The sequence below is a fragment of the Phoca vitulina genome, unplaced genomic scaffold (genome assembly GCF_004348235.1).
Source record: "Phoca vitulina isolate PV1807 unplaced genomic scaffold, GSC_HSeal_1.0 scaffold10, whole genome shotgun sequence".
Lineage (NCBI taxonomy): Eukaryota > Metazoa > Chordata > Mammalia > Carnivora > Phocidae > Phoca > Phoca vitulina.
This window is the reverse complement of record NW_022589713.1, coordinates 34,272,338-34,294,507: the sequence shown is the minus strand read 5'-3', so window position 1 is coordinate 34,294,507 and position 22,170 is coordinate 34,272,338. Positions and strand designations below refer to the sequence as shown.

Here is a 22,170-nt window from a genome sequence, read left to right as displayed (position 1 = left end):
TTCCTGTATTTCCAAGTTCCCATCTGGATTTTTTTTTTTTTTTTTTTGGTCCTTTTACCTAATTTTTTTTTAATTTTTTTTTTTTTTTAACGTTGGTCTGCTGGTAGAAAATTCTCTTAGAATTGCTTATCTGAAAAAGTCTTCATTTTGTCTTCATTTTTAAACAACTTTATTGAGGTCTGATTGATATAAAATAAACTGAATGTATATAAAATATACAATTTGGTAGAGTTTGACATATGTATACACTGTTAAAACATCACCACAATCAATAAAATGAACATATCCATTACCACCAAAAGTTTCCCTATGCCGCATTTTGATTCTCCAAATGCAGAGCATAAGTTTGAGGGCATTTGGGACAAACCCATCTTTTCCTGGGCCTTTGCATTGGGTTCAGCATGGAACTAAAAAAAAAAAAAATGTCTTCCACTTTCTTGGGCCGGTATAATAATAACAATGACAGCTAATATATATCATGTTTATATGTGCCAGACACAATTCTAAGCACTTCACATATTTTAGTACTTGATTTATTGAATTTACTCTTCATCACAACTTTATGAATTGGGTATTATTATCAGGCCCATTTTACCATTGAGGAAGTGAGGTAAATACTAGAGGGTGTCTCAGGGCATGATAAAATATGTGCATCCTTTGGCCTGGTGAAAATCTTCTACCTGGAGATTCACTAGTGTCTCAGTACTAAGCACAGATGTGTTATTTTTAATCTTTTATTTTATTTTTATTTTGGAGAATTTGGAAAATAGAGGTAGGTATACAGAATAAAATTTAAATCACCAATAATCCAACAACCCAAAGATTACATCTTCTGGCAATTAATTGTATCCTTTGAGTCTTTTGCTATTATAGATAATACCACATGAACATCCTTGTCATTTTAGCTTTGTATATAGCCATAATCATTTATTTAAGATAAATTCTGAGAAGTAGAAATACTGAATAAAAGAACATGAAAAACGTCAGGCTTTTAATGCACTCACTAATGTTTTACTAGTTGAATGGGTAAAGGTGTGGGGGGAGAGTACACAGTAAGCAGATGAATATCAAGGTGAATGAATGTCAAAGAAGTCACATGTAAGAAAGAATAATTCCAATACCACAGTACAGGCAAGAAAGCCTCCAAAGGATCTCTGATGTGATGATTTTGTATATTTGTTTATTTTTTTCCTTTTAGAAAAAATGGAGTTTAATTATTTTGAATAAATAGCTTTCTTTTGGTAGATACCACTGGATTTGGAGATATATAGCCTTTTACGGTCTCTTTTGTTGTTTGTTATTACTGTTAATTACGTTGCTCCAATTACAGTTGTGTTCACTCAATCGAAAGAATCATCACCAAGTTCATTCTGGTATAGAATCTGGACTGACAGCCTCAATGCCCAGCTTCTGCTATTGCTCCTTCATGGGTAGCGGCTTCCCTGCCATGCTTTGTTTGGAGATCCTCCGGGGGTGGTTCTCTGGGGTGATGAATGCCATCTTTGTTTAAGGGGGCAGGAGGGAGAATAATCTAATTCTACCAAAGAGAGACAACAGTAAACCGATCCTGTGTTTCCATTGCTGTTGGAAAAAGAACAGTAAATGACAGCAAAATTGAGTAGCTTGATACTTGCACAGTATAAATTACCCAGCGGAAGAGATGTGTCGAGCAGGAGAGTGAGGATTTGATCTCTGCCTTTCAGTTTGCAGTCATTGTCAACCGCGAAGTACAAAAGTTGGCCCAGCAAACCTTGGCTTCATCCAGGATGCCAGGGAGAGAGCCAAGAGATTTTTTTTTCCCCTGCGGTTGCTCAGGATTGGTCTTTTGTGAATATGTTTACATCGGTGAATAAAGTTAGAGTACTTTAGTCATTTTGCTACAGTAATGTTTTTCAAACTGTGGGCTGTGCCCTATTAGAGGGTAATGAAATCAATTTAGCAGGTCATTGCTAACTTTTCTGTAATGAAATAGTATATACAACAGAATAGAAAAAGATAGAGTTGAAAGGAATAGAAAATATCCAAGTGCAAGACAGAAGAATATTATTTTGTAAGACTTCTGTTTTAGTTAGATATATACACGCACATCTATATTTATGTACTTGTGTTGCAGATTAAAACATACCTTTTATTGTGGGTCATGGTCAAGTAATTACTGCCAGGAATATTTTACATTTAGAGATGGGTTTTTTTTTTCTAGGAATATTTTTGTATATAGACAATTTTCCAAAAGTTGCTTGGAATTGAACAGATCAGACTTTGGGGTTTGGGGTTGAGGTGAGCAGAGAAAGTCTTCATATTGACATGGATAGTAATTATCTTCTTGCTGATCAAAACTCCAAGTAGAAAAGAGGCAGACAGTTTCTCCTTTGCTGTCCTGCCTTCTGTTCCCTTGCAGTGTAGTCAATAAACCTCTATCTCCTTTAAAAAACAAAGCAAAACAAACAAACAAAAACTCCAAGTAGAAAAAAATTTGGCTTTTCTGAATCTGTCTTTATTATGGTCCTATATGGAAAGTAACTCTGATAACGACACCTCTTTGCAGATGTCAGCTAGAAAACACCCCAAGGTGAGAAAACCACCATAGTGCCATTCAGATACCAAACCAAAGGTCACCAGACTGACAAGAGGATGGCTCATGCTAATACTATACACCTACTTGCCTGTGATTGGGGTTAAGAATTTACCAGTGAAGATACTAGTAATTGATGGTAATAATGTGCTAATTTCAAAATTTTATGATGATAATTTCATAATAAAATAAGTTTTCGTGGATCCAAGTTCCCCCCCCATTCAGCTTTATTTAAATCTGTGTTAATTGATTTAAGTTAACATTAAATAGACTCTTGAACTTGGGTAACATCTAGATAATGGCCCAACTGTATATAAGTAAGTTTCCCAAATGTGGGAAATATGCATATAATACATATACACAGATCATATCAGTATGTAAAATGTTCTTCCAAATATATCCATTCATTGGTAATTCATCCATATGAAACTAAAGAACAGTCAATACAATGAATAAAAATAGTTGCTCTGAAGAACAAGGCAGTGGTTTGCCTGGGGTGCTATTTGAGAAAGATTTGGAGATGGTGTTTAGACTCAGCAATAAGGAAAGGCTGCATTTGATTAGTGATATCTGTGATGAACATGGATGGTATCTCGGTTGCATGGATTGCTTTTCTCTGTTTTATATGCGGAGGGAAAGGAGCAGCAGACAGATCTAGCCCAGAGTTAAACCCTTTGGCATCTCTCATTCTCATTTTATTTCTGTTCACATTCATGTAGATTATTTGTTTAGATAGTGCCTCATAAATGTTTGCCTGTTTCCTCCTTCCATTACCACTGCTACTGTTAAATTTTTGATCTTCATTAAAAGAAGTATTTATAGGAGCTTTCGAGATCGCTTCCCTGCTGCTGTGCTTACCATTTTTGATAGGATCAGGGGTCATGGGCTCCGCTGAAAGCCATGTGAAAGCTACATACCATCTCTCGGAAAACTGAATGCTCACACAAAGTCCTGCCAGTTTGTTCAGAAGGGTTGTGAATTCTCTGAGGTCTGCACTTAATTAAAAACCCCTAGTCTAGTTGTCTCTCTCCAATCTATGTCCCTCCAATCTCTATCAGAGTAACGCTCCTAACGCGCATGTTACTCTGCTTAGAATCATCTTATTTCCTGCTGTCTTCAGAACAGGAGTCCAGTCTGATTGGAATCCAGACTCCTTCAAGTTCTCACTTTTGTAGCCCCATCGTCCCCTCCCCACCCCTGCCTCCTCCTCCCAAATGCACAGCCTTCTACGCCGAACCAGCACACGTGCTGTTTCCACCAGTACTGCCCGCACTTTGCCTCCACAGTTCTGCTACCTGAACATCCTCTCCCCCACTTTTTTGTCTGCCAGGCCCTTTCTAACCTTCCAGCCCAGTCTTTCTGATTCTCAGTATTCCGCCGATGTAGCCCTCAGCACTGAGTAACACCTTGTATAGTGTCTTGCACATCGTGGTGATGTATTTCCGCTTTGCCCTCAGCTCCATCCCTTGCATTACGAGAGGCTTGCCCCAGAGGGTTGTGCTGGCCTGGTCCGAGTCCAGTTGGCCTCCATTTGGGTTCCAGCCCTGGAAAGCCCTGGAGGGAAAATGGAAGACTGAAGGAAGAAAGAAGCCAGGGTATTTCTTCCCCTACACGCCCTGCCTCACACAGTATCTTAGATGAAGGCTGTGTCTCTCCTCTAGGGCTTCGGCTCCAACTAGAGAGGCCCTTTGAGCTTCTGCTGGGTGACCTTGGCCCCAGGACCCCAATATTGATACTCTTTTTTGCCCTGTAGCTCAAGGATTTCCTGCAATTATTCAGTTCCTGCACACCTCATTCTCCCGTTGGCCTTCACATCTTTCCCTTCACCTGCGTGATGAATTTCCTACATTGTAGTCCTTCTGTTTAAATGCTTAGACCAGGGCGCCTAGGTGGCTCAGTCAGTTGGGCATCTGCCTTCAGCTCCTAGGGTCCTGGGATTGGGCCCCGCATCAGGCTCCCTGCTCAGTGGGGAGCTTGCCTAACCCACTCCCCCCTGCTTATGCGGGCTCTCGCTCTCTGTCAAATAAATAAATAAAATCTTTAAAAAAAAAATGCTTAGACCAATTTATAATTTCCTGGTTGAACCCTGAGTGATAACAGCTCATTTGGTGGATATTTGCTGAATTTTATTACCTAATTTTAAACCATCTTCAAGGTGGGCATCTTTTTTTTTTTTTTTTTTTAAGTGAACCAGACGTACGTCCGGTATCCGTTATCTAGTACACAGTAGCATTGAATAGGGTTACTTGGGGTAGTAACAAATTACCTCAAAACTCAATAGTTAGACACAATTGGCGTTTATAAGTTTAAGAGTCTCAGGGTTGGCGGGGTGGTTCTTCAGCTTCCAGCTGCGCCCACTCCTTCATGTGTGTTAGCTGGAGGTCAACTAGGTGGCTCTGCTCATCTTGCCTCGGCTCTCGTACTCACACGGCCTGACTAGTCTAGGCTGATCCAGGATAGCCTTGGCAGAGACAGCTGACATGAGTCAACTTCATTCGGTGTCTCTCAGCTGTGACAGGCTCGCTGACGCATCTTCTCATGGCAATCACAGGGAAGCAAGAGAAAACACATGAGCATAACAAGAACTTTTTCAGACTGCTACAAGCAGCATACCTGGTAATGTTGCACTGGCCAAAGCAAGTCATATGGCCAAAACCAGACTCAAAGGGGACAGTAAACTAGATTCAGACTCTTCAGTGCAACGTTACATGACAAAAAGGTAGGTACAGGGAGGGGTTAAGAATGTAGGCCATAATGCAGAATAGTCTGTCCCAGACTTCAGAACTGACACTAAAGAGATGGATAAATAGACGGATGACATTATTATTTTTTTTTTTTTTTGCCATATTAACCCTTTTAAAACAAAAACTTTGCAATAAAATACACATGGTGTTTTTGCTCGTTTGTTCGGAATGTTTCATTTGTACATAGTTACTGACTGAAAAAGAAATTGACCAAGTAAAGAGCCATTTATAAATAACATATTAATAAACCAAGTTAAAGGAACTTTATTTATCCTTTAACCTTCAATTTGCATTAATTGGGAGCAGTCACGGGAAATCGTGCCAACTTCACCTCAGGTCAGATGGCTCAACAAAATGAACTGTTTCATGCCTAGAAATAAATATATTCCAAATATAAACATGAATCAGTTACAAAACAGATTCTTTTGAAAGTACAAAATAACCACACTGTTAATATATTTGTGCCCCAATTAAAAGTGTGTAAAGAGCACACATTCTAGGCTAAAGTTGTCCCAGGGATTCTCATTTTTGCTTTGAATCTCATGTAAACAACTGGGCAGGCTCCTTTGAGCCATGAACAAATTCATGGCCCCCAGTTTTCTAAAGAGAAGAAGAATTAAAAATGGGTATGTTTAAGTTGGAAAGGTCTGGGGCTTGATCTTGCTACTTTAAATTTCCTTCATCACTGAGAAATCATTTGAATTTGTCTAGTTGGAGTACTCTAATTTGGTTTGTTCTTGGTTTGAGGCACACGATGAAAGAGATACTCTCTGTAGGGATTATGGCAAAATTTGGAAGCACCCTCAGTCGCATTGTTTTTCAATTTCCTTCTCTGCAGTTTTATCTTAAAACCTGGGCCTGTTCTTAGTAATTCATGATATCTTACTACCGGGGTGAAATTCCTGGCTAGCTGCTTCTTCACTGTTTGACTTTGGGCAAAAATGTTAAACCTTCCCGTGCCTCTCCTCTCCTCATCTGAAAAATGGTCATATGATCATTGTGAGGATTAAACTAAGTGAAATTAGGTAAAAGATTAGCACAACCCAGCCCACAAAATGTTCTTAATAAAGGTTATGTATAAAATGCTTATTATTATGAATCATGATGTGAGAATTTTTAGGTTGTTTTCACTGAGTCAGGTTCACATATATTCTTTAAAATCTAAATCAGACTTATACCCTCAAAAAATAAATGGTATTTTCCTACAAAAGGCACTGATATTTTTAAATATCAATGTCAAGGATACTGGTGTATAGTTACTTATATTCACATAAAGCCACAATGACAGTTACAAACACTAGCTTCTTCCTGGGCTTGTCCATTTATTCTTTGAGAACGCTTTCAGAATACACTTCTTAAAAATGTCTTGGTCTTCAGCCTTGTGCTATCCGATTTTCTGATGTTCTAGCAAACAGTGAGGTGATATTGATGGCTTAGGATTTAAAGTCTATTACAAGAGCAATGGACAGAGACTGATGAAAGCAGATAAATGCAACCCCAAAGTCTTCCGTCCTGTTGTTTTAAGAGGGAGGAAAATGAATAACAAGCCGATCAATTTTTAACAAATCTGTTTTGCCTTTTAACACACCAAGCGCCCCTTCTGCTTGGAGTCATGGAGTAAAAGAGCCACAGTGAAAACAAGACACAACAGCATCCTGAGGAGCTCAGAGTCCACCACAGAGGAAACTCACACATCTGCACATGCTTATGCACACCCACACACACCCAACAATCACTTTAATGATATAACAAGTGCTTTTATGGTGCTATAAATGTTGGGTGTTGAGTGAAAAGACAATGACTTGAGCATATATTCATCCGATGTGGCAGCTACAGCGAATGTGACAGACCAACATGGTTAGCTCTCACATAGACAATGTCGAGTCAAAAATGGAGAATGGTAGATATACATGTACAGAGATTCATATCATAGAGATAAATTTGAAATGCACAAACACCGTTCATTGTCCTGGATACGCATATTGTACGTAAATGTAAAAAAAAAAAAGTGGACTAGAAAAATACAAATTCATGGTCTGGCCTTAGAGTGGGGTTGTCAAGATTATACCTATGCTCTCTATTTTTTAATTAAAAAAAAAAAAGCAGCTACGACAAAATTTATCAATGGTCTATTCGAGGCAGCAGGAACGCAGACATTTGCTCTACTAACCTCTGTTTTTCTGAGTTCTAAGTTCCTCACAACAACCACAAAAATTGCGGGACCACAGTTAACTGAAAAGCAGCTTCTCGCTTATTCTTCACACAGACTCTCCGAACCATCTTCTGCTCAACAACTAGATGCCACGGTCTGTTTGGCCGTCTCCTTCACCTGTTTATACGTGTGAGAAGTATCCCCAGCATGATCACACTGAACACAATCTAGACAGCTCCATAGTTCCAAGCCCGGATACAGCCCCTGATGAATTCCTGTCATTTCACCACAAGGCATGGCTGATTCTATTGGTTGAGACCTATCCTGGGAACCGTGCTCTGAGGCCCGCCGTACCTTTGTTAGCACAAAATCTCTAAACTGTTTAAGATTTACATTTGCCTTGTAACCATCTTCCCAGGCTGGCAGTCCAAAGCTCCTGAGTCTTGTCCACAGCAAAGTAGGTCTTTGGGATCCACAAACATTGTCCTATGCCTATGATGTGTTATTAAACTTCTGTGCTCAAGTTCCTTTCTCTGAAACCATCTCCCCTTTGGAATGAGAGTTTTATCTCAGTCTAATTTGCATTTATTCAGAATCAGAGACAACTCTGAAACCGGACCCTATTTAAGCATAGATAGAAGAGCAGTTGCAGATTAAACAAATGTTGGGGAACTTAAAAAAAAACAAAAACAAAACACTTCTATTTACCTTCTTGTGTTTCCTTTTTTCCAGATCTGCGGTTTCCCTCCCATTGGCCGGCCTGCGTGGGTGCCAACTTCTGCACGTGATTTAATGGATCAGAAGGTCAGATGTCAGGCTTGACTTGGCTGTTTGCAGACTCGTGATCTTTATGATTAATTGTCACTTTTTAGCACTAGGGGAATTACCTTCTAATTTGTGGCATTGTGGCTGTTGTTATTTAACATAGTTGTGACCTCTGTAAGTATTCAGGAGGAATATAAAACATTAAAAGGGCTGGAAAAACATAATGGAGAAAAGGAAGTCTGCAAGAATTAATTTAGGGCGAGAAGAGTAATAATCGGACAAAGAGAGAGAGGAGCCGTATTTCATTTGTTATGTGGGGAAGTTGTGCTCAAGAAAGATCTAGAAGCCCTCTCCAACTGCCTTTTCCTTGGGTGCTAAAAGAAAGTGTCAGGAGTAGCTAATTGGTGGGTTAGAGCCCGTGGGATAGGGCTCGGCACCTGCGCAGTGCACATCCCCTTGCTTCCCAGACAAGCTCTCAATGCTCCTGCTGGTCCGCAGATGTTTGGTAATGTCAAGCAGCCTGTTTGGAAGGCTAGGTTATAATTTGGAACCCAGTTTGTTTACATTATTATAACAACAGTTTCAGTTTGTCTCTGCAGTTAAGATTATGTCAGCACTTTCCTTTCTGTGTTTATTATTTTTAGCAGTTTAAAAGCTAACCGTGAAAAATGGCTTTCTGGCTGTCAGGTGACATTCCGCGGGGCCAGGGTCTGGTGAAGTCTATAGAAATGCTCCTGAGCTGTGAGAGTGGGTCTTCTGAATGCTGTCTTTGTGCCTCCCCTTGCCCAGGGCCTCTGGCTTATTGTCTAGGCGCCTCAGTCCGGGTGGCGCTATCTGATGGTAACCACTACTAATATTACAGTGCTCAGTGCCCAGGCCCTCCCTGGGGGCCCCCAGTCTGGCTGCCTCTGTCTCCCAGCCCTCCCTCAAGGGAGCCAGTCAAAGCTCTCATATCAGAAAGCACTATTTGCAATTTATAGAATGTTCAAGGGAGAAGTATCAGTGAGGATCACCTGGGCCTGCGGTTCTCTAACATTTTTTTTTTTTTTTACAAAGAACCCTTTTCCCACATGAAATCTCCCAGGGAATCCCAATTTGTAAGACATGGAAAAGTACAGCTGTTCTGTTTGAAGGGGAGGAGGGTTGCCGCAGAGCCCACCCTTCAGCCTCTCTTCACCCACCCCAATCAAGGTGACTCCTCAGGCCCCCTCGCCATTCCCAGGAGACCTCCCGACTCCTAGGGATATTGGCACATCATTCTTACAAGGTGATCCCTGCCACTTACAGATAAGGAAACTAAGAGGTGATTTTTATACACGCTTCAAACATGAGACATTAGACACTAAGCCACAAAAGAGTACACACTGTATTAATCCATCTTCATACAGCTCTAGAAAAGGCAAAACTCATCTATGATGATAGAAATCGAAATAGTGATTACCTCGAGGAGAAGAGGACATTGACTGGGAAGGAGCATAAGGTAATCTTCTGGGGTGATAGAAATGTATATCTTTATAGAAGTGTGGGCTACATGGCATTTATCAAAACTTTTCTGTGCTTTTTACTGTCTATAAATTATGCCTCCATCAAAAAATAAAAACAAAGAGGGAAAATAAGGCAAACAGATAAATGAATTAGGCATTTAATACAGAAATACTGATGAGCTTCCTTAAATATTGAAAATACTAATGAACTTCCTTAAAGCTCTGTGGACTATTTATTGAGTGGGCTCTAAGGTCATTATGCAGTTTTAGAAGATAGGAGACATGCTCCTCTTCCAGAACTTTCTTTGTTCAATAATCACCAAAGCTGGGGGAATAAAATTTCTCAGAGAATACCAGACAGTGGAGCCACGGACTACCTTTTGGGATCTTCTAGCCTGTGATGTGTCTAGAAGGTGATATGTGGGCAGTCACAGAGTGGAAATCTTGAGCACAGTACCAGATGCGTGCATTGCTTTGACATGTACTATGCATGTACTAGTGATAATGCTCCAGAAAGCCTTCATAATTTTTTAATCCTTTGCTTCCTCATCTCAGTGCTTTTCCATCACCTGTGAAATGCAAAATTCTCTCCCCCGTATCTTAGCGGAGTGGAACTTCTGGTGACAGAGATTGGGATTCAGGGCTCAAGAGACACCTGTAGAATAGGGCTACTCTGGGTTCGGTCTTTCTGCTTTGGGCATGTGTCAAGTACTCTCACATGATGGGCTTTGTGCCTATACCTTTGCAATAGGCACTTTGACCCTTAAAAAAATACTTTCTTTTCCCTGAAATACTTTGAGCCAACCCTACTTAAATTTTCCTATTTGTGTGTTTTAGAAGTCCTGCAGTAACACGAAAGGTAATTGTTTGGGTTGAAGTGCAACTAAGGACATAGACCAGGCCAGATGGGACCCAGCAGCCAAATCTGCATTTAGAGCCTGATGAGAACCTTAAGTGGGCAGAAGGAAGGAAAATGTTTTGTTTTTTAGTGTTTATTTTTAATGGTTTAAAAAATTTTAATTTAAATTCCAATTAGTTAACATATACTGTATTATTAATTTCAGAGGTAGAATTTAGTGATTCAACAGTTACATACAACACCCAGTGCTCATTACATCAAGTGCCCTCCTTGATGCTCATCACCCAGTTACCCCATCCCCCCACCCCCGCCCCTCCAGCAACTGTCAGTTTGTTTCCTATAGTTAAGAGTCTCTTATGGTTTGCCTCCCTCTCTGTTTTCATTTTATTTTATTTTCCTTCCCTTCCCCTATGTTCATCTGTTTTGTTTCTTAAATTCCACATATGGGAGAGCCTGGGGGCCTTAGTCAGTTGGTTGGCTGCCTTCAGCTCAGAACATGATCCCAGAATCCTGGATGGAGCCCCGTGTCAGACTCCCTGCTTCTCCCTCTTCCTCTGCCCCATCCCACACACACCCCCATCGTAATACATACATACATACATACATACATACATACATACATAATAAATAAAAATCTTTTTTAAAAATTCCACATATGAGTGAAATCATATGGTATTTATCTTATAGTCAGTCAGAGGAAGCTTTTTGGGGGGAGGGAGGAGCCGAGGGAGAGGAGCAGAGGAGCTTCTGGAACCTGATGTGGAGTTTGATCTCAGGACCCTGAGATCATGACCTGAGCCAAAGTCAAGAGCCCAACTTTTAACTGACTGAGCCACCCAGATGCCCCAGAAAATGTTTTTGAAAAGGAAATGATGGCAGTGTTAGGAAAGGTAAGAGAGGGTCATGTGGAGCTGGAGCAGGAAGGATTTGAAGATGCTCAAATGTTCCAGCCTTTGAGACTATGCAGACAAACTCTCTACTTCTTGAGTGATTTCCCAACAAAGGGCCAAGGCCTATTTAACTCCCAAGATTGATCCACATTAACAAAAATTTAGTTCACTAATGACGCCATGGCAAAAATGAACCATCCATAGAAAATAACATTTTAAATAACCAGAACCTATTTTAACCAACACATTCCATGCTTTGCATGCATAAATTTCCTAATCGAATCAAATTTAATTGAGCAAGGTTTTTATTTAACCAATTTAGTTTAATGTGCATAAGAGCAAAAATGAAATTACACGATCTAAGAGTTTGGGCAGAATGTGCTTTTTTTTGCAATCTTATGCCCATTTTAAAGGAACCGTTTCTTCACATCATTAAGAGTCAACTTTTCTAAATGGAAAATGGAAGACAGAAATTGTGTGTCTCCTCCATCCCAGTGATTTGGGGAAAGTGAATTCTCTTGGAGCCTACATTCTTAAAATGTATGCATGCATGTATGTATGCATTCAAGTGGTCTTAAGACAATGCAACATGTGTGTAGTCAGATTCTAGTTATTCATGAGAATGAGGGTAAAATGTCAATAATTGAAGTCCAATCTATTGATAGTTTCTCCCATTGACTACTAAAAATCAGCAATCTGAAACTTTCATCTATTCAGCTGCTTATAAGGACTGTTAATGGGGACAATATCCTGATTTGAGTTTTATCCCCCTTTCCTTCCTCAACTATTTTTCCTATTGGTGCCATTGGGATAATAACTGAAAAACAGAATGAAAGAAAAGTAACAAACACTTTAATGTGCAATATTAATGGTTCCCAGACAAGAAAATTGAGGGCAAAATGAACAGAAGCAATGCCTAAAGACATAATTGTCACAGTGGCAGGGCTGGACTTGAACTTAGGTCTTTTTATCTGTAAGCCCTGTCTTAAGAAGAGAAGCAATGGCTCAAAACTAATCAAAATATTACATTGACTGGATTGGAGAAATAGCTCCATTAGTGGAGAGAATAAGCTACTACTTGGGGCCTGCCCATAACAGAAAACCATAAATAATAGTGACAAATGCTCAAAAGTATTTTTCTCTCCACAGCAACAGGGGGTAGTTCTACAATCATCAGGGACTCAGGCACCTTCTATCTTTCTGTATTTCTATTCTTTACACACGACTTTATCCTTAAGCTTACCTCTTGGTTCAAGATGGCTGCTGGAGCTCTAGCCCTCACGTATAAATTTCAGGCAGCAGGAAAGATGGGAAGAGGAAAGTGAAAGGCACCCATCGACAGCTATGTTTTTCCTCTTTAGGAGGCGTTACCAGAATTCCCACCCCACAACTTTTACCTACATTCTACCAATTCCTAGTTGTAAAAGAATCTGGAAAATGTAGTTGGGTACTTTGCTATCCAGAAGTAAAATGAAATTTGGTTATAAAAGAATATCATGGAGGCACCTGGCAGACCTAGTCACAGTTGGGCAAGTATGAGAAGCTTTTTACTTCTGGAGAGGAATGATCAGGGTGGTTCTTTAGAGGAAATGATCTTGTAGCCAACTGAATGATGAATAAAAGGGGGAGCAATAAAAAGTAGCTTCGAGGGGTGTCTGGGTGGCTCAGTTTGTTGAGTGTCTGACTCTTGATTTGGGCTCAGGTCATGATCTCAGGGTCATGAGATCAAGCCCCACATCAGCCCAGAGTGGAGCCTGTTTAAGATTCTCTCTCTCCCACTCCCTCTGCCCTCCTGCCCCCCAAAAAATGGCTTCAAGGACTTCAGTTTGTGGTGATAAGCTTCTTATTAGTGAGGTTGTATTAGGGACAGGAAAGAAGAGATGGATGTGATAGAATTTATGAAGAATGAATTGACCAAAGAGAATATATTCATTAATTGTGTAGTTCAAAATGGTGTCTCAGCAAACACACACACACACACACACACACACACACGTGTGTGTGGGCTGTGTATATGTATATAAATACATTATTTATGTTATGTATATTCATATGCATATAAAGGAATGGCAACTCAGGAAAGACATTTAGCTAAACTTCTAGGAAACAGGATCTGGGTAAACAAAAAAGTTACATGGTATTTGTCTATACAGAATATTGGCTGGGAATTTATGATGCATCCTCTTGGCAATGCATACATAATACATGCATGCATACATAAATAAATACATGTATGCACACATATAACACAAACATAAAACTTTTCTAGGGCTCCATAACACCAATAGCAGTGATCTTCAAATTTTGGCATCCCTAAAAAAAGAAAAAGGAAAAATAAAAGGGACTAAATAATAGGTTTTAAAAGGATGAGAGGAAAGGGAACTGTAAAGATAACTAAGAAGTTATCATAAGAAGCCAAGCTAGAGAAAGTAGGAAAGTCAGAATGGGGATAGAAACCAGTTTTTATTTCAACTCTTCTTTCTTCCTTCTCGCCTCCCTCCCCCCATCTCCCACCCCAACTTCCTTCTTTCCTTAATTTTATGAGGAATAGAATCTAACTTTGGTAACTATATTTTCATAGACTTTTCATTATGAGCTCCCAAATGAGGAAGAACGTAACCTCCAGGTCGTCATCACATCCCTTTTGTTAAACCAGAGCACAGCGGGTAATGTCTTGCCATTTTGTAGATGACAAAATCAAAGCACATCTGTGTTGCTGGTAGGTTGGAACCAGAGCCTCCTGGCATAGCTTTTTGGGAACTCCATTGCATGCATGGTGCGTGATATACTCACAAATGCACACATCCCTCGTGTGTGTAATCAACAGGGCTGAGCAAAAATGACCAAGTTTCTCAGTACAACTCTCTTAATCCTGTGTGTTAGACATCTTTGGCTGCAAAACAAAAATAATTTTTTCATTTTAGCTTTTAGAATCATCTACCATTGAATAAGCGTAACTTGATTTTCTGATTTTAACCCCCTTTGATCGCACTTTGTAAAGCTAATAAGGTGCACCCTGTTTTACCCACCACATGTTGCAGAGGGGCAGGTTTGGTCGGGCTCGGGCTGCCTGCTACTCTAGCTGTCTTCTCAGGGATCCTGCTGAGGCAAAAGTTGTAATTTCTGCTGTCACATCCTGGAAAACGTCTCTCATTAGAAAGTAAATGCCAGGGTGCCTGGCCGGCTCAGTCAGTGAAGCATGCCACTCTTGATCTCGGGGTCATGAGTTCAAACCCCACACTGGGTGTAGAGATTACTTAAATACATACATCAATCTTTTAAAAAAATTTTTAATAAAAATCAAAAGTAAATGCCTATACATTTACATAGTAAAAATATAAAAATACACATGGGAACAATTCACACCAACTGTAAATTCGTGGCTACCTTGGCAAGACAAGGGAGGGAGAGGAAAGAGAGGGAGATAGGTCATTAGTGTTTTGTTATGTTTCATTTCTTATAAAGAGAGAGATAAAGCAAATAGAGCAAATCTGAATGGGTGTCTATAATATTGTTTTATATACCTTTTGATGTGTGCAGTATTTCATAATTTAAAAAATATTTGAGCAAATGCCCTTCACATAGACAAAGTGATTGGAGCCCTCCATATTCTTTACTCCATCCTAACAATCTACTTACAATCACATATCATCCTTCTGTGTCTTTGCATATGCGACTTCTCCCTGCCCCCCTCTACTCTTTTCCCAAATCACTCCTCTTCACCTTTCCAGACCGAACAGTGGTATCACAGTCTCTAGGAAACCTTGTCTTCTCCTTGTTCCCAATTCATATCTGGGTTTGAAGGCTCTGCTCATGTCTCAAAGAACATTGTGCATATTTGTATCATGGTATGTGTTACACTGTTGTGTAAACCACTGGTTTGTTTCTCTGACTTCCAGAACTGTTACCTCTGGCTGAGCTGTAATAATCCAGTGAGCACCATTTACACAATGCCCAACCTGCACAATTGTATGAGTCAGTCCTGCCTTCTTCCTACTGGAGAGAGACCATCGTTATACCTCTATGCAGAATACCCTGCCTAGTCCAAATGCAGAATAGACACATACTCACATAGCAAACACTTGTTTAATGAATGAAAAAATGAGCAGTCAATCAAACTCTACTTGCCTTGATGAAGAATTCTCTAGACAAGTGGTTCTCAAAGTGGGGCCCCTGCACCACAGCATCTACATCATCTGGGAACTTGTTAAAATGCAGATTCTCAGGCTCTACCCCAGACCTACTAAATTGGAAACTCTGGAGGTGGAACCCAGGAAACTTTAACAAGCCCTCCAGAGGATTCTGATGCACACTTAACTTTGAGATATATTAACTTAGACTGATCAAAACAAAAAGCAGAGATTTCACGTCATGTCAGTTGAGTCTGGAAAAGTGAAGAGAAGTTGTCTGAGGAAAAATAAGAGTAGGGGGCCAGGCAGAAGAAAGAATATGAAAAGACAAAGGGGCATGATATGTAATTTGTAAGATGATTATTACAGATGGAGTGAAGAATTCAGGCTGATGGAGCAAGAGAGCTGATGATCAGGTGGTAGGTCACAGAAGTCTGTTTAAGGTATTTGGATTTTAATCTGACAGCAGTAGAGAACCATTTTTAAAAAATTAAACAAGGTAGTGATTTGATCTAGTTTAATATTCAGAAAGAGTCCTATGGCAAGGGTGTGACAGATGGCATGGAAGTGAACTTGGCCACTATGGGCCACGTAAGAAGCTATTAATTAGCCCAGGTGGAAAATGATGAGAGCTGAACTAAGGCAGTTCTGCTGGGAATGAAGAGGATGGGATGGGTTCAAGAAATATTACAAAAGCAGAATTGACAAAACATGGGAGTGATAGAATTCAGGAAGCAAGGGAGAAGTCATCAAGGATGGGTCTTGGGTTTGTGTCTTATGCAATGGAAGTCCGTTGGAACCATTCACTGAACTAAGAAAGATAAGACGAGGAGGAGATTTGGGGGCTGGAGTCGGGGCTGGAGAAGATGACTTTGATTGGGACATGTGAAGTTGGAGGTGTTTATGAAACATTCATACGGAGGCATCAAATTCTCACAGATACATCCTAGGCTGGAAACTTCAGTTTGGTATCTAGGTATTAATCATTTATATATCATTATAAACAATGATGTAGTAAATATGCATAAATTTTGTCTTAATATCTGATGATTTCCATAAGAGATATTTCTAGAATAAAGATTGTTGATAAATATAAACCAGATTATTTTACAAAAGGTTGTATCATTTCGTGCTTCCATTAGCATTGTAGAAGAGAATCTCATCACATCTTCACCAACATGATTTAATCTTCAGAAACTGGATATCCCAATAGTGAGGTTGCTTTGAGGTTACTTGATTACTTATGAGGTTGGAAAGATTTCACTTTTTATTGACTTTTATCCAAAGATTATCTGTTCATGTCATTTGTCTATTTTCTACAGGACATTGATTTTTTAAAGCTGATTTTTAAGAACTTTTTTTCTCAATTAAGGATTTTATCTCTGCCAATCTCATGCATTACAAATAGGTTTTTCCAATTTCTCATTTGTCTCTGCTCTGGCACATTACTCTTTCTCTCTGCCTAGAACACCCTCAAGTATTCCTCAGGGTAGCCGGTAAGGGTACCTATTGTGTATGTTTATTTGAATGGTATCACTCTTGAGGTCTACTCTGACCACCACATTTAAAACTTCAAGCACCCAACAAGCACAGCCCTTGGCACTTTGATCACCCCCTCCTTGGCTCTACTTTCTTTTTTCCCATAGCATTTTCCACCTTTTCCCATACAATGGGAATTATTTATTTTATTGTCAGTCTTTATACACTACAATAGCCACCTTAACAGCAAAGACATCCAAACCTTTGTCTGTTTTGTTTATATATATATGCATAATCTCCCAAACACCTAGAAAAATGCCTGACACATAGCAGATGCTTATTAAATATTTGCTTAGTGAGTATTAATTCCTTTTATATTTGTATCTATTGTTGTAGAATTTCAAAATTTAATTCATATAAATTTATTAGTCTTTCCTTTGCAATCTCTTCCATTATTTTCACACTTAAATATTTTCCCCATGTAAAGATCAATTACATATTTAGCTGTATTTTCTTGAATTTTTTAAATTTCCTTAAAGAATTACTCTTTAAAACATCTGGGATTCACTAGAGTGTATAGTGTGAGATGAGGCTCTAGTTAACTAGGTATTTTCCCCCAGAACTATCAATTTCACCTCATTTTTTTAAACTGCTTCATCTCTCTGACATTAGTTTATAGTCTACTTTTTTAAAATCCTATACTAAATTCATGTCCGATTAGAAGCTAGAAAAATTCACTGGAACCTAGAATGTTCCATTATCTACTGGTGAACGTTTTAAACTTTTGCCACTAGGACTTGCCAGCAGTTTTATAGCTAGTATTTGGTTGAACTAGAAGTAAAACTCAAATTTCTTAATTCCTAAATACATTTGTTAGAAGTAGGAGATGGGGAAGGGCTTTCTTTAGCTTTCACTTGGATGAAGAAAATAATTTATCAGAAAATGTTCATCTCTTTCACAAAATGGACAAATTACCTAGTTTAAACACAAGTTTTTGCAACTGTTGTTTTCTGTGTTGTGTTTACTTATTTCATGAATATCCTCAATGGCAACCATTTAAGAAGACCATATTGATTAGACAGCTTTTTCTTGAAATGTGAGCTCATACCAATGCACGATAATTTCTGGTTTTGGATTGTGCTTTTTATTAATAATAGATGGAACAGCTAGTTACTAGCACCCTTTGGGCAAAGTGTTGTCAAATATTTATTAAGCTTTTCTCTATGCAAAACACCAGGCTATTACCAGTGGGAGGCACAAAAAACACAACCAATTATATTCCCCAAAGAAACATAAAATTAACTGGGGAGTCGAGATACATATGCAGGTGGAGGTAAACAATAACCTTAGTTATTCATTATTATTTATGTTTTTGGCAAAATGAATGGGGCAGACTCCATAGTCAAGATATTATGAGAAAGAGATAATGGTGGTTGCAGTGACCTATGAAGCCTTTACTGCCTTTACTGCAGAATTTGAATTAGGCCTAAATGAATAAGCAGGATCTGATGTTTATAGAAGAGGAGAAAGGAAGAGGGTGGTCACTAGTCCTAAAACCTATTTCCATCATTCAGCAGTTGTTGTGTGTTTTTGTTCTGTGTTTTCATTGTTGCTGTTGTTGTAGGCAACGGGTGGTTTCATTACTAGACAATTGCTGTCTTATGGTTTGATATACATCTAAACAGGGTTTTATTTCTACTTTAAACATTTGATACACTAACATAGCTTGAAGTTGAAATGCATCAATGAGGAAGATCTAGCAGGGATGGTTATACTTAGACTGATCATCATAAGGCAGTAGGAAGCGTGCTCTCTACTCTTTTGCTATTATGAATCGAGGATGGCCCAGTCACTTCTTTCAGTGTTGTTTTCTTCCTTTGAGAGAAGCATCTGGTATGGCAGGTATCGTGACAACCATTAGTTATCAATGTATCAGAGGGAGCCGCTCCTCTCACATTATCTGGAGACCACCTTTTAGGAATTAGTATAACCTTTTTTTCACAGGAAACCTTTTATGGGAGTAATTAATAAATAACAGAATTCATCTGTTAAACTATATATTTGGCTTCTTTCTCTTTTACTGCTTTTTCTTACTGCCTTGTAGAGGATCAAAGACAGACCGCCAGACATAGGAAGTGGGAGTTTAATCTATAGTCTGAAAAGACAGACCGTGACTAACTAGGAGCTTGCTGCAATCGTCCATTTTATTCACCTTCTCTAGATGCTCCTGCTTAATCTAAAATATTCTCATACATATTTTACAGTTTTAATCAAAAATAATGTAATATATATATTTTTTTCAGCAAGATAGACACAGCATTGGAATATGCTTATTCTAAGAGCATTTACCTCCCTGATTTCCTGGTAATCGGGATTAAGAGATGGACAATCCAATGTATCCCAGTTAGCAACCAACAAGATATGTAGACCTTGAGCTTTCTAGTCCAAGAGTGGCCTTAGTTCATTTGTATCTTGGATCTGTGAGCTACTAATTATGGTCATTTTACTAAATTACATGGTTCATACTTTTATTTAATATGGTGTTAATGGAGAGCAGAGTTTTTTTCCATGAAAATTTAAAGAGAATAGAAGTTGAGGGAACCTAGGGAGCTCAGTCAGTTAAGCGTCCAACTCTTCATTTCGGCTCAGGTCATGATCTCAGGGTCATGAGACTAAGCTCCACATTGGGATCCCCACTGGATGTGGAACTTGCCTAAGATTCTCTCTTCCTCTCTCTCTGCCCCCACCCAAGACCCCACCACCTGCTAGTATGCACATGCTCTCACTCTCTCTCTCAAAAAAAATTTAAAAAAAAATAGAGAAGTTGAAAGTAAAATTTAATATGTGTACAGTTTTCTGTATGTGTATTTCACAATAAAATAGAGGTTATAACAGAATTAACTGTAAAAAGATGGGCAAATGATACCCAGTAACAAGAAGCCACAGAATTCCTCTAGAGAAGGAACTGTGTTTATTTGGGAAAATGCCCTGACTAGTGTGTTTGGAGGTAGAACGATAAATCTCCAAGGGATCTGGATGGAAGTAGAACTGTTTTGCTGGAGACAGGGGGAGGTTTGGACCATTACTCCACAAAGGGGAGGAACGTGGGAAGGGGGGCTGGGGAGAGAGAGATGACAGAAGGCTTTATATTCAGTGAAGTGACTCCTCTCTGTGACTCCTTAGATCCTCAGTGAAGAAGCTGAAATGTTTGGTGCTAGTTGGTCTGCTGTAGAAAGAACCTACTTTTAACTCAGATCAACATGGGGTGAAACTGAGGCAGGTCTGGTGCCCATGGGAATGGTGTTTGAGGTGTCTGGGGGATTGTAGAAATCCTGCAGAATGAGTCTTTCAGGCCAAGGTGGAAGGTTGACGTAGAGGTTGGACTCTTACCAGAAGTTGCATATTATGACAGTTTAGAGTAGTGCATCTCAAGTTTTAATAATCTACACTCACCTAGAAGTCTTGTTAAAATGCTGATTCAGAATCAAGAGGTCTAGGGTAGGGTCTGAGATCCCATATGCCTAACAGAGCTCCTGGGTGATGCCCGCGGTGCTGGTCAACGGACCACACTTCGAGTGGCAAAGTGGCTCCAGAATAGATCTTCCAGGTTCAAATCCTAGTTTGCCACGTATTTCTGTGTGACTCTGAGGAAACCATTTAACTTGCCTTTGCCTGTTTTTGCAGCCATAAAATGGAGATAATACCTCATAGGATTGCTATGAAGATTAAATGAATTAATATATGTAAAATGCTTAGAACAGTGAGTGTTTGACAGATAAAAGAGCCATATAATTGTTAGCTTCAGCTATTATAGGCATATTATGTTGTAAATACTTAGCCAGGTGCCTATCTTCCCCCACTCAGTTGAGCCTGGCTGGGGTGAGACTGGAATTATTTGTCTTCTCACCCCTTACCACCCTCCCATCACCTGCCAGCACCTGGCACAGTATTTGGCATATGATATGTGCAGAGCACTCAATTCATATGGCGAAACATCATCTGCCTAGAGTCAAGAGAAGCAGCAAAATCATACATTAAAAAGATTGCATATAAGTTTCATTTTCACTTCCATTTAGTTTACATCATCATTCTTTTAGAATTTACCTACACAAAGGAGCTGAATATCAGCATCGAAGACAGGGTGGTATACATATTTACTTGGAATTGATAAACAATTGATGTGATGGAAGCATCTGCGAGTTTTTGTGTTTGCTATGAATATAAATTGTTTTTTTTCATTCTTATCAGATATGGAATGAGAGAGATATGTTCCACTTTAAGCAAACCTTACACTGTAGCATTTGTGTTTACAGAATAGATAAATTGAGTAGCAAATATTTATTTAGCAAAATTCTTCTTTGCATAACGCTTCAAGATAGCTGCTTTATGTAACTAGTTACTGGATAAACTTAGATGTGTTTTGCATCCAGCATAATCAGAGATCCAGCTGGGGTGTAAAGGGGCTCATTTGTAGAGATATTCTAGGAACAAAATAGCTGAATCCACATTTGAAAGAACTAATAGATAGTAACTTTGATCCACTGCAAGATTCTAAAATGATTTGGCGATAGACTCCCAGACTTAATTTCTAAATCCTCCTATCTAGATAAATTTCTAAAACTGGTAGTATGACTTCTGGAGTATTCTAGCACAAGTCCTAAGGAGAATCTGCCCCTGCTTATGTCAGCTATGGGTTTCTGGAACACAGAATTATAGAATCCTATAGATGGAAGATTTCCTAGAGATGATCTCCTTTCTACTCAAAGTATGCTTTAGGGTCAGAGGCCTTGGCTCCACCTGGGAGCCTGTTAGAAATGCAGAATCTCAGGGGCCCTAGGTAGTTCAGGCGGTTAAGCATCTGACTCTTGTTTTCTGCTCAGGTCATGATCTCCTGGGTCCTGGGATCAAGCCCCACATCGTCAGGCTCCAAGCTCAGCTGGGAGTCTACTTGAGATACTCTCTTTCCCTTTGCCTCAGTCCCTCTGCCCCACCCCCCACTCATGCTCCTGTGTACGCTCTCTCAAGTGAATAAATCTTGAAAGAAAGAAAAAGAAAGAAAGAAAGAAAGAAAGAAAGAAAGAAAGAAAGAAAGAAA

At 39.3% G+C, this 22,170-nt stretch overlaps 1 protein-coding gene across 1 annotated transcript in view; it reads left to right on the top strand.

Annotated features, from left to right (window-relative positions):
* The first annotated feature begins 8,200 nt into the window (after positions 1 to 8,200).
* THRB (thyroid hormone receptor beta) overlaps positions 8,201 to 22,170 on the top strand; it is a 210,695-nt gene continuing 196,725 nt past the window's right edge. The window contains exon 1 of the mRNA XM_032408802.1: positions 8,201 to 8,272. The gene's annotated coding sequence lies outside the window, so the exon portion shown is untranslated. The remainder of the gene's footprint in view (positions 8,273 to 22,170) is intronic.